The following is an 11,172-nucleotide window of genomic DNA, read 5'->3' on the forward strand; positions in this document are numbered from 1 at the left end:
CTCTTTGAGGGATTCACAGATGAAACTTTATCTTCGTATTTAAATAAAACCGAAATAGGGAAATGTGGGCAATGGGGACGGATATAGATATTCTGCCTTTTGCCACAATGTTGAACACGAACGTGTTTGTATACTGCAAATATGGAGGACAAGTGTGCAGGACAAAATTTTCACGATGAATTCAACGGACAAATGCAACGTTTATCTGCTTCGCCGTTATGACCACTATATTTACACCTCAACTTCCGTTTCTTAAATGAACTGCCTTTCGGCAATTGCGTTCATCACTCGATGAATGATAATGACATCAACTCCGCAATTCATTCCTTAAATAAACGCAATTGCCGAAAGGCAGTTCATTTGATAAATGGAAGTTGAGGTGTAAATATTAATCGATGAACGCAACATCTTCGGATATGTTCGGATCGTAATTCATTGCATAACAATATACACGAAAGCTATTGATCTTGTTATTGGTTGTATTGTGTCTGCAGGTCCCGTAAAATATAGATCAACATTTTTAAACTGTAAGTTTATTATATTTTAAATATATTGGTACCAGAATTGTGGTAATTTTACGTTTTAAAGTGATTTCAAGTGGTTGATCTTTTCCCGCGTTATTGTGACGTCATTTGAAAAAAATGTTTCCGGTTATAGTCGGGTCGTTCTATTTACAGAACGGGTAAGAACGGATTACTGAAAGGTTTTCTTAAATGAAATGAAATATTTTTTTAACAATTCTTGAATGAAATAATGAACTTTTGGTGTAAATATAAGGAATGAATTGCGGGGTTGATGTCATTATCGGGGATATGAACGCAATTGGGTTGGTCAAAGTACGCGTGGAGTCCTTCGGACTCCACACACATTGACCAACCCAATTGCGTTCATACCCCGATAATGACATCAACCCCGCAATTCATTTCTTAAATGAGCCCGTAATAGACGTAACATATGATATCTTCAGCAACCCCCCGTATCTACCAATAGGAAAACATGTTTCAGAACAATTTAAGGTATATGTGTCAGGCACTGTGCTGGGTGCTGCACTTGTGAACGACTTCTGCGATGAGAGAGTGTTAGAGGAATCTGAAACGCGCCCAGAATAGGGGCCAAATTCGAGCAAGAGTAACTTTATTATTTTGAAAAGCTATCACTGCGATGGCCGATGTGACGTTTCTATCCAGTCCATCGGTTGGCTATTGAGACATAACCTTGATAATGACTTAACGAATTCCCAATCATGGTTCATTATAATTGTGTATCTTAAGGGGACTGTGTCACAGATTTGCACCCCCCCCCCCCCCAAAAAAAAAAAAAAAAATCTAATAGAATGTGTTACGCTTTGATATCATAATTGTAAAAAAGTACCAAAATGTAAAAAAAAAATGTGTCGGAGACCGGGTTCGAACCCGCGTCGCCAAAATTGTCCAGCGTCTTACTCACTGAGCTACAAAGGCTTATTCTAATCGGGTGACATAATTAAGCTATACACCTACCTCGGTAATATCACGTGATAACACCGACTAGCCAATCACGCATAAGGAATGAATTCTACCTGGTAGACATATCCAGTAATCTTTTTTAATGGAAGAATACGAAATAACTGCTAAACTTAAATGAATTGTAAACTATGTGGTACTTCAGTTAGTAAGTTTCAATGCATTATACATATCGATGCCAAGTTTATGTCAGTTTTCGACAATTTTCTTTTTTTTTTCGCTATTTCATCATACGTGAGACAGCCCCTTTAATACAAAACTCGTACGAAAACTGAAGGGTTTCAAATAAAGGTACATTATTTTGAAGACCCAAGCTGTTCTCTATGAATTATTTCATCAGGAAATTTATACAATTTTACCACTTTAACGAGATATTAAGGAATTGTTTACGACCAAATCGCGAATCCAATGTATTGAGTTATTATTTGAAATTTATGAATAAAATCAACGATTTGTTACCAGTGAAACGGTCCGTGTATATACCGTCTTTTCGTTTTTTACAATTGAAAGTAAAAAACGAAAAAGGAACATACTCATCCTTTTTCGTTTTTCTAATGATTGAAGAGTAACCCTTAATTGATTTTTTTCCTTTTCCGTTTTTAATTATAACCGCCGCATACAAAACAAGGAAACTATTTATGTATGCCGTTTCCTTTTTTGTTTGTTTTAAGTGTTAAACGAAAAACAAGCTATCCTGAATATACCGTTTTTCGTTTTTTATGATACTTGCACATCAATGGATACTTAAATTAAATCGACTACCTGAATAGAGTATCCATTATTTGTTTCGAGAAAGCCGGTAGTTTAGAAGATTTCAGTTTCAGATGATTTTTATTGATGAAGGCCACCGGTCCAAAACAAGTATTTTACTTAATCGTAACAACTCGGCCATCTCCGGGAAGCTTCGAGATAGACCCATATCCATTCGGAACTCCTCGGCCATTTTGTTGTTTTCGATAAAATGGCCGAGGAGTTCCGAATGACCCATATCTTGATACTAGCCGAGGAGTTCCGATTGGTATTTTACTTTATGACCTATCTCACCGAAACACCTTACAAGTAGCAAGGGAATGGCCGACCCTCTTAGCTTTTAAACCTGAAGTCCTGTCAACAATATTAATACATTGTGATGTAGTTAAATCCAGGAATGGGCTGAAACTTGTCAATTTTGTTTTGAATATTGGCGACTACCTCTTTTTACACAATAATAAATAAGAAGAGTCCAAACAAAAGGGCCAGTTTTTGAATCAATTATCTTATATTAATATATATTTACAAATCGAGTTTTATTGTTCTGTGTCAGAAATGCTTCCGGACAAAGGAGGGCGTCAGAAATACATTTAATAGCGGTTTGTGTAATTCTCGATAGCCAAAATGCATATTACAAGGGACATTTGGTCATAGGTTCGACATCGAAGATTTAAAGTGAAATTTACATAACGATACATTTTCAAGGCATGAAATCAAGGATTCCCTCCGTCGATTCGTTCTACAAAATATATTCAGTTTTAAAATTTGTCTGTTATCAGTCATGCGCAAGGATAAAACGGCAATTTTCGGCGCTAGAACCCATAATCAACGTTCAAAGATCATACAGTTTATTACCTTAAATTTCTTTGAAAATCCGTAAAAGTTATTACTATATCACACGGCCTCTAAACGCCAGCTCCACCACTTTACGGTGGTGCAAGTAAAAAGAGCTGTCGACACTTCCGTGGTGGAGCTGTGCCCTATGTTTACATGTACAAACGTGAGTATGATTTATATTTTATTTGATAATTTCATTTAACGGACATATCTCGAAAATCGGAGAATGTGGTACCGTGTAAGAACACTTCTACGGTAGGCTGGTTACTATTTCGTTTCAATATTGTGCAAACTGTGGTGTCAGGAGCTTTTCTCCCGAATCGGACTTGTGCATGTTTTGAGATCTGATTGCATAGCAAGTACATTTTGGTGCTTACACACCCCGTAAGAACATTCTCACGCATGCAAACATAACTGTTATGTATAGTATCTGTGCCGGAACATAACAAAACTGATCAGCACTTCTTAAAAATGCACATGTTTATAAAAGTGGTGGCGCTGTTGCCTTAGTGGTGGCGCTATCGAGTATGTTTTGCGTTTGAAGTAATATAAAACGTAAATGCTTTTGGAATGAAAACAAAAGTTGCTATGTTTATCATTCATTGAACATTATGCTGGTTATGTATACTGTTGTATAACCTTTTATCACATGTGTGTATATGTGCTAAGTGTACCAATAAACTTGTAAACTTGTAAACTTGGTTAGCTCATCAAATATCTAAGAGCATCAGGTAGCTTTTAAAATATTTCTATTTTCGTTTTGGAATTACCTGACGGCAATCGGTTTATTGTTAAAAAATCATTTTTGATAACCAAGCATTAGTAATCCGAGGCTATTCAGTATGTGTTTGTAATTTACATAAATGTCACGCCGTGAGACTCACAATTTTGGCAATGAAATCAAGGTCTCACGCTGACTATTCAATTTCTCACGCATTTCAATTAAAATAAAATTCACGAAAATAAATTCTATAGTTTTATGAATAAATCGATTAAAACATTGATTCGTGTATTAGTTGTGTCTGACCTAATGTAAGCCACCGGAACGGTTGTAAGTATGTGATATACTGACACATAACAATCGTTTCCCGGTATCTATGTAAACATCATGTCGTCTGCTAGTGCTAGTAGCTCGCCCCCACCCCCCCAAAAGCGCCAAAACTTGAAGAAATATTGTAGTGCGGTGCGGCCGTATATATAAGCAAATATGCCTCTAAATGGTCCCAGAAATATCCATTACCTCATTCAAATAAAAAATATATATATACAAATTAAATGAGACTTATGGTAAAAAAATGGTTAAAAAATGATTAAATTTTAAAGGTTGTAGATAATACCCCAGAACTCACTACAGACGATCTAGTTAACATTTTTTTGGGGGGGGGGGGGGGGGGTCATGCCGCCCAAAAAAAAACTAAATTTCTTTACTCACCCTTAACAGCTATGAATTTAATGTTGTCTATTAGTGAGAAAGACATATGGCCAGGGTCATTATATTTAAGAAAGTGATCTGGTCATTTACTTGATGATATAGATCGGATTGAGTATAAATACATGTATTGCCAACTTGTTATACAAGAATAGGCTGAAAGAACAAGCAAAACAATGAAAAACACATTTTAATGTTGATATAAGATTTTGAGCCTAAAACGGTAAAAAAACGATTTCACAACAAATTCGGAAGAAATATAATAGTAGGATTAGAAACCTATTTGAAGTAAAGAAGATAATCTGATTGTCTTTGCTCTTATAATAAAAAATACAAATATAAGTGTGTTTAATGGATACACATAACTGTATTCAAATATAAACATGTCCTACAAATTCTTCAAGCATAAAATGAGTACAGGCAGGAGGAAGGTCAGTGCGGTTGTCATGGAGGCGCGTGTTGAAGCGTTGCAGAGGGCACTGTCACAGAAGCAAACGTTGCCGCTAACACCATTCTCGCTTCTTGGTGTGCATTCTAGGGAGGATCCCGTGGCGTTGGTCAAACATTCACGGGCTATACCTGGAACGATGAACCAAATGGAGAGTCTTTAATAAACTATCAGTTAGTATTTTGTAGAAAATACATTTATTGTGTTGAATAGTATTTACATTTCTGTTTGTCTAAAAACATGTATGCAATTTTGGTCAACTAAGTGTATAGCCATGTTTCAGACGGACATTTCTTAATATTTGCGCCCCAACTTCCATTCCTTAAATGAACTGCCTTTCGGCAATTGCGTTTATTTAAGGAATGAATTGCGGAGTTGATGTCATTATCATTCATCGAGTGATGAACGCAATTGCCGAAAGGCAGTTCATTTGAGGAATGAAAGTTGAGGTGTAAATATTAATCGATGAACGCAACATCTTCGGATATGTTCTGATCGTAATTCATTGCATAACAATATACATGAAAACTATTGATCTTGTTATTGTTTGTATTGTGTCAGCAGGTCCCGTAAAATATAAATCGACATTTTAGAAAGTGCTAAGTTATTATATTTTAAACGTTTTGTTGCCAAAATGTTTCAATTTTACATTAATTTTAAAAGTGATTTCAAGTGGTTGACCTTCACCCGCTTTATTGTGACGTCATTTAAAAGAAATGTGTCCGGCTACATCGGGTCGTTCTGTTTACAGAATGGGTAAGAACGGATTACTCAGGTTTTCTTAAATGAATAATAGTATTTTTTTTAAACAATTCTTGAAAGAAATAATGAACTATTGGTGTAAATATAAGGAATAATTTTCGGGGTTGATGTCATTATCGGGGTATCCTTCGGACTTCACACACATTGACCAACCAAATTGCGTTCATACCCCGATAATGACATCAACCCCGAAATTCATTCCTTAATTTATAACTTTAACAAGTGTATCGGCTTCTACCTTCAATGTCTCCAAACTTGGCCTTGGTTTTGACACATGGCACAACCGTCCTTCTTACTACCCGACGAGAACGGGTCACCGCAACCAGGGCTGGTCGTAGATAAACAGTCGTAGCACTCGAGCGCATCTGACTGACCTTTTAGGGGTTTAAGCAACCAGTTGTTAATATATGTTGTTGTTAAAAGCATATTGCTTCCAACGAAAAGACAATTCGAGTGTAAATGATTGCCATTCACATCCGTTTTCAGCCCAATGCATCTTTATCAATTTAGACAGGCATTCTGGATTATGCACCAGTCAATTGTAACCACGGCCCCACCAGGTCCGGGGAATAGCGAGGACTTTGACTTTTGGTCCAGCCAAGCCCAGGTCAAATCCCCGCCAAATGCCCCTTCACCTCAGGGACCCTATGTAAGGTCAATTCCCCGCCAAAGACAATGCCACCGCATTCACCCGGCACTGCGCGCCATCTGGAAGGTAAAAACACGGCCAATTTCCTCGGCTTTCCCGGTATACCCCCAGACCTGGTGGGGGGGGGGGGGGCGTGGTATCAATTGACTGGTACATTAGATACATAAATCACCCTTATTTTAAATATAGTATAGTTTACTACGTTTAAATTTTTTCTCTTCCACATCAAAACACACATTGAACGTTTTGATAACTTTTTAATTGTTTGTCTTTGAACGAGCCAATTTATGCGAAATTGCATGTAAACCGGTCAAATAAGACTGCTGACAGAAAAAATAGATCGCAGGTTTTTAAGTTCAGAAAAAGATGTTTTATGCATTTTTCCTAAACCGTTAGTAACCATAAAACATTAATTTTTAAACGGAAATATGAAAATCTGCGATCTGATCTTTTGTCAGCAGTCTTTTATCATTGGTTTGCAGATATTTACGCAAAAATTCGCTCATTCCAAGACAAAAAAGAAAAAAGTTGTAAAAACGGTAAATCTGTGAGAGCTTGAAAACCATTAAAGATGCACTCTTATTCCCAAATAAGATTTCCTAAAATTAAAGGTTTTAATATACCATAAAGGATGAAAAAATGTCGAAAACATTGGTTCGTATGAAGGATGCTGAGTTGAATTTGAAATAAAAGTGCAGAAAACTCGATTTTTTAACCTTATGAGACGATAGTAGATCACATTAAATCTTTAAGCACTCACCTATCATTTAATATTTTTGCATGTTCAGCTATTAAATTCACAGTTAAAATCGTGTTATAAGTAATTAATATTTTCCAAAAATGCATTATTTTGTAAGAAGTTTAAGGTTGATCACTCAAAATCTATGTTTGTTATACATGTGTCTGTATTGACTTTGAATAAGAGTGTCACTATGATAATTATGATCTTAATAGTTATACTACGACAAAAAACAACTTACGAACACATTAGTATCAATTTAAAAATATTAACGTCGTATTGATATTACATGTATTCATTTTATTAAAATTTTACTGTAAATACTAAATAAATACCACAAAAATATCCAAGGACACAGCACGCAATAACAGCAAATGTAACTGAAACCTTCATGGTAATTTCTTTCACACGTGTTCAGTTGTTCTTTCTACAATTCTCTTGCTCACTATGGTGAAAGACGATGTCACAGGTAGCTCTTAGTGTAAGCCCGGATCGTTTAAGTTCATATGATCAGTTTCCACATGTTCATTTATGATTGGCTACCTCGTTTTCTGTAACGCAATATGTATACGCCTTATGTAGCAAAAAGATATTGCGAAATTGAAGCTATGTTGAGTTGTATGGCATACCAGGAGGGGAAGGGATTCATTGCATGTCAGGGGCGTAGCTAGGTCTAAAAAACTTGTAGGCCCGAAGGTATTCTGTGAGTTTGGGGACTTTTATATGTGCATTACACATACTTAATTATATTCGCAATGATAATAATAAAATCAAGCAATACACCCTGCACGTTGTTTAAATAAACACCAATTTTTGGTTAATATAAAACAAACTTTTGAGTTGATCAAAGTGTTTGAGTAGCTATTAGTTTTTATTGCATTTAAATTTTGTCATTTTTCAAAAAGGTTGTAGGCCCAGACACACAAGGCCTATATGTAGCTACGCCACTGCATGGTGATGCTATCAAACGTACTACAAAAAAAATACGTCGATTGTTAATAAAAAACTGGATTTTGGAAGCAACGGCTATGCATCTTTTATATTATTTAAATTACGTCACACATAACCCCCCACCCTCCTTTGCCACCATCTTAAACCATATATATTTCAGTTCTGATGGAGGGGTACATGTCAAAATATTGCCGCCCCTACGTAAAAACCCCTCTTATTTAAATTCCTGGAGCCGTCCCTGCATCTTTAAAGCATTGTCGTTGAAAAATAAAATGATGGAGCTATTCAAGGCGCATTAAAAGCGATTTATTCATAGATACATGTATTATATTGCCGATATTTATTTTTAATCACATAGTACCCTAGTATTAAAATAACCAAATTTACAAAGAACTCTCATCTCATCCGATGTGTGTAATTACAACTAGAGTCCGTAGGTGCTTACTTAGAATACAAGTATGTCCCACCGGGTCCATGGCTCCACCTTTCGCAGCGATCTCTTTAAAGGGATAACACGGGAAGCCCTTTCTGTCTGTTGTTTGCTGCTTTAACATGTCATCAGGACCAGGAGCGGATCCAGGATTTGACGTTAGATGGGGCGTAACTTAGGGGAGTAACCATTTTACTTGCGCCCCTCCCTCAGAACCAAAGTTGGTATATGTTAAAATGTTGGCAGGGGGGTTTGGAGTTTTTGAGTTTTAATAATTTATTGTCCGAAATGGTGCATTTTGGATGTATAACATTACTTTTTTCTTCTGTATAGAAATAAAAACTAAGACGTTTTTAAGGGGGGGGGGGGTGCGCCCCCCTCCCGGATCTGCCTATTGAGCTCTTCCTTTTTTGCGCTGTCGATCTTTTTCAATTCGGACTCATTGAAGGTATCATCGTACCCTCGCACAAGACAGCAATTAGTTTTTTATTTCCTGTTGGGGATATTGATAAAGTTGATATTCTGAGCATATCCGTTTCGCTCCAACTCCTAGGCCTTTTGGGTAGATATATAATTTTGCAGGTTTCTGCGCCTGGGTCTATATTCTTTATACTATACTCAACATTAAGCAAAAATAAAGGATCGTCCTAAGACTGGTCTGCTGCATCTGTTTTAATAAATACATTGAGTGCCTCACACCACAGGTGTCCGGTGCGTTGTTCTAGGGGATTGTTTAACCCATTCGGTACACCTTTGCTCAAGGTGTTCCGAATGGTTTTGATCCCTCTCTACTGATCGAAGGTTTTCCTTCAATAACTTGTTTATTCCGTAACCTAATATCTTGAAATAAAAAGTCGAGAGAAGCATGAAGATTGTAGAGCAAAATGCGCATCAGGATGTTTTGGAAAATATAATTCATAATACTTACCAGGCGAAAAAACAGGTTCCAAAAATCTTTTTGTTAACGTTTCGCCGCTATCTTGCAGCTCAGATTCAAAATCCTCACTTAAACCGTTGCAGATTCGGAATATGTGTGCCCACCTGCACAATAGTTGGATTAGATGAATGCCTTAGATACTTTAAAAACACAAAACTTTGGGTAGTATTCGAATACCATTCAGCGTAGTTAATTTTGGCGTACAATAACTTTTGTGGATTCTCAATGAAATTTTAAGGTAATCAACTGTAGGATCTTTGAACGTTGATTATGGGGTTCGGGCGCCGAAAATAGACGTTTTATCATTGCACACGACCAATAGCAGCCAAATTTAAAAGCTAAATATATTTTGGAGAACGAATCGACGGACGGAATCCTTGATTTCATGCCTTGTAAATTTATCGTTATGTAAATATCCCTTTAAGTCTTTGATGGGAGTCGAACCTATGACCAAATGTCCCTTATAGTAAGTATTTTGGCTATCGAGAATTACACAAACCGCTATTAAATGTCTTTCTTACGCCCTCCTTTGTCCGGAAGCATTTCTGACACAGAACAATAAAACTCGATTGATAAAAAATATATTAATATAAAGGTAAGATTATTGTTTAAAAAACTGACCATTTCTTTAGGCTCTTCTTATTTCTGTATGACGTTAAACGGCTGTATTATTGTGTGTAAAGAAGAAGTCGCTAATATTCAAAACAAAATTGACACAGTTTCAGCCCATTCCTGAATTTTGCCTCATCACAAATGTATCAATATTGTTGACAGGACTTTTAAGCTAAGGTTTTAAAGCTAAGAGGGTCGGTCATACCCTTGCTACTTGTAAGATGTTTCGACGAGACAGATCACAGGGTAAAATACTTGTTTTGGGCCCGTGACCTTAATCAGTAAATCATCTGAAACTGAAATCTTCTAAACTACCGGTTTACCCGAAACAGATTTTGTATACCCTTTCAAACAGTCGATTTAATTTAAGTATCAATGATGTGCAAGTGCAAGGACGTTTTTCACATTCATTCTCGTCACTGATGTCGTAAACAAAGGATCAAATATGTCCGTATCATGCCATTCCAATATTGTGCGTATGATGATCATGTGTTTACTTAAAAACTAGTATGAGAATAGCATACCAACTGTCATAACATACCGACCCAACATAATTACCGGGACAAAGCATTACAAAACTTCCGCCTTCCGCCTTCTGTCCGACTGCTAAGACCTCTAAGGTACCACAATTAACCTGTATATCAAGCGGAACATTATTCGGAGCTCCCCGGCCTGTGTATATCGAAAACAACCTCGGACGTATGACGGTTCATCAGTAGAAGTAGTTCTTTAATTATATAATTTATTAAATGTAGTGTTTTAGCTTGTATTTATTGATCCTGGTTCCTGCCCCTGGCTTACATTTAAATAGTTGCCCTCGTGGATTTTTTGATTTTATAGAAAGTTGGAATTAATATGGTCGACAAATCATTATTAATAGTTTTATTGTGTCCCATGACGTGATAAGCAGCCCATAAACAGTTGTATTTTTCATTTTCAGGATCAAGACCGATTTTACTCAGCTGAGGCCACAGGCAGCTATTTGGATCTGCATCATACATTCAAGTATCTTTGGTTGTTTTCTGGAACATTGTGAGAAATTTTAAAAAATGTGTTGTTTTAAGGTTTGAATGTACTGTTTATAGTATTTTTTTATTAATTGTTGAGATGCTACAAAAAATGCATT

This window comes from Mya arenaria, chromosome 17 (genome assembly GCF_026914265.1).
Source record: "Mya arenaria isolate MELC-2E11 chromosome 17, ASM2691426v1".
Lineage (NCBI taxonomy): Eukaryota > Metazoa > Mollusca > Bivalvia > Myida > Myidae > Mya > Mya arenaria.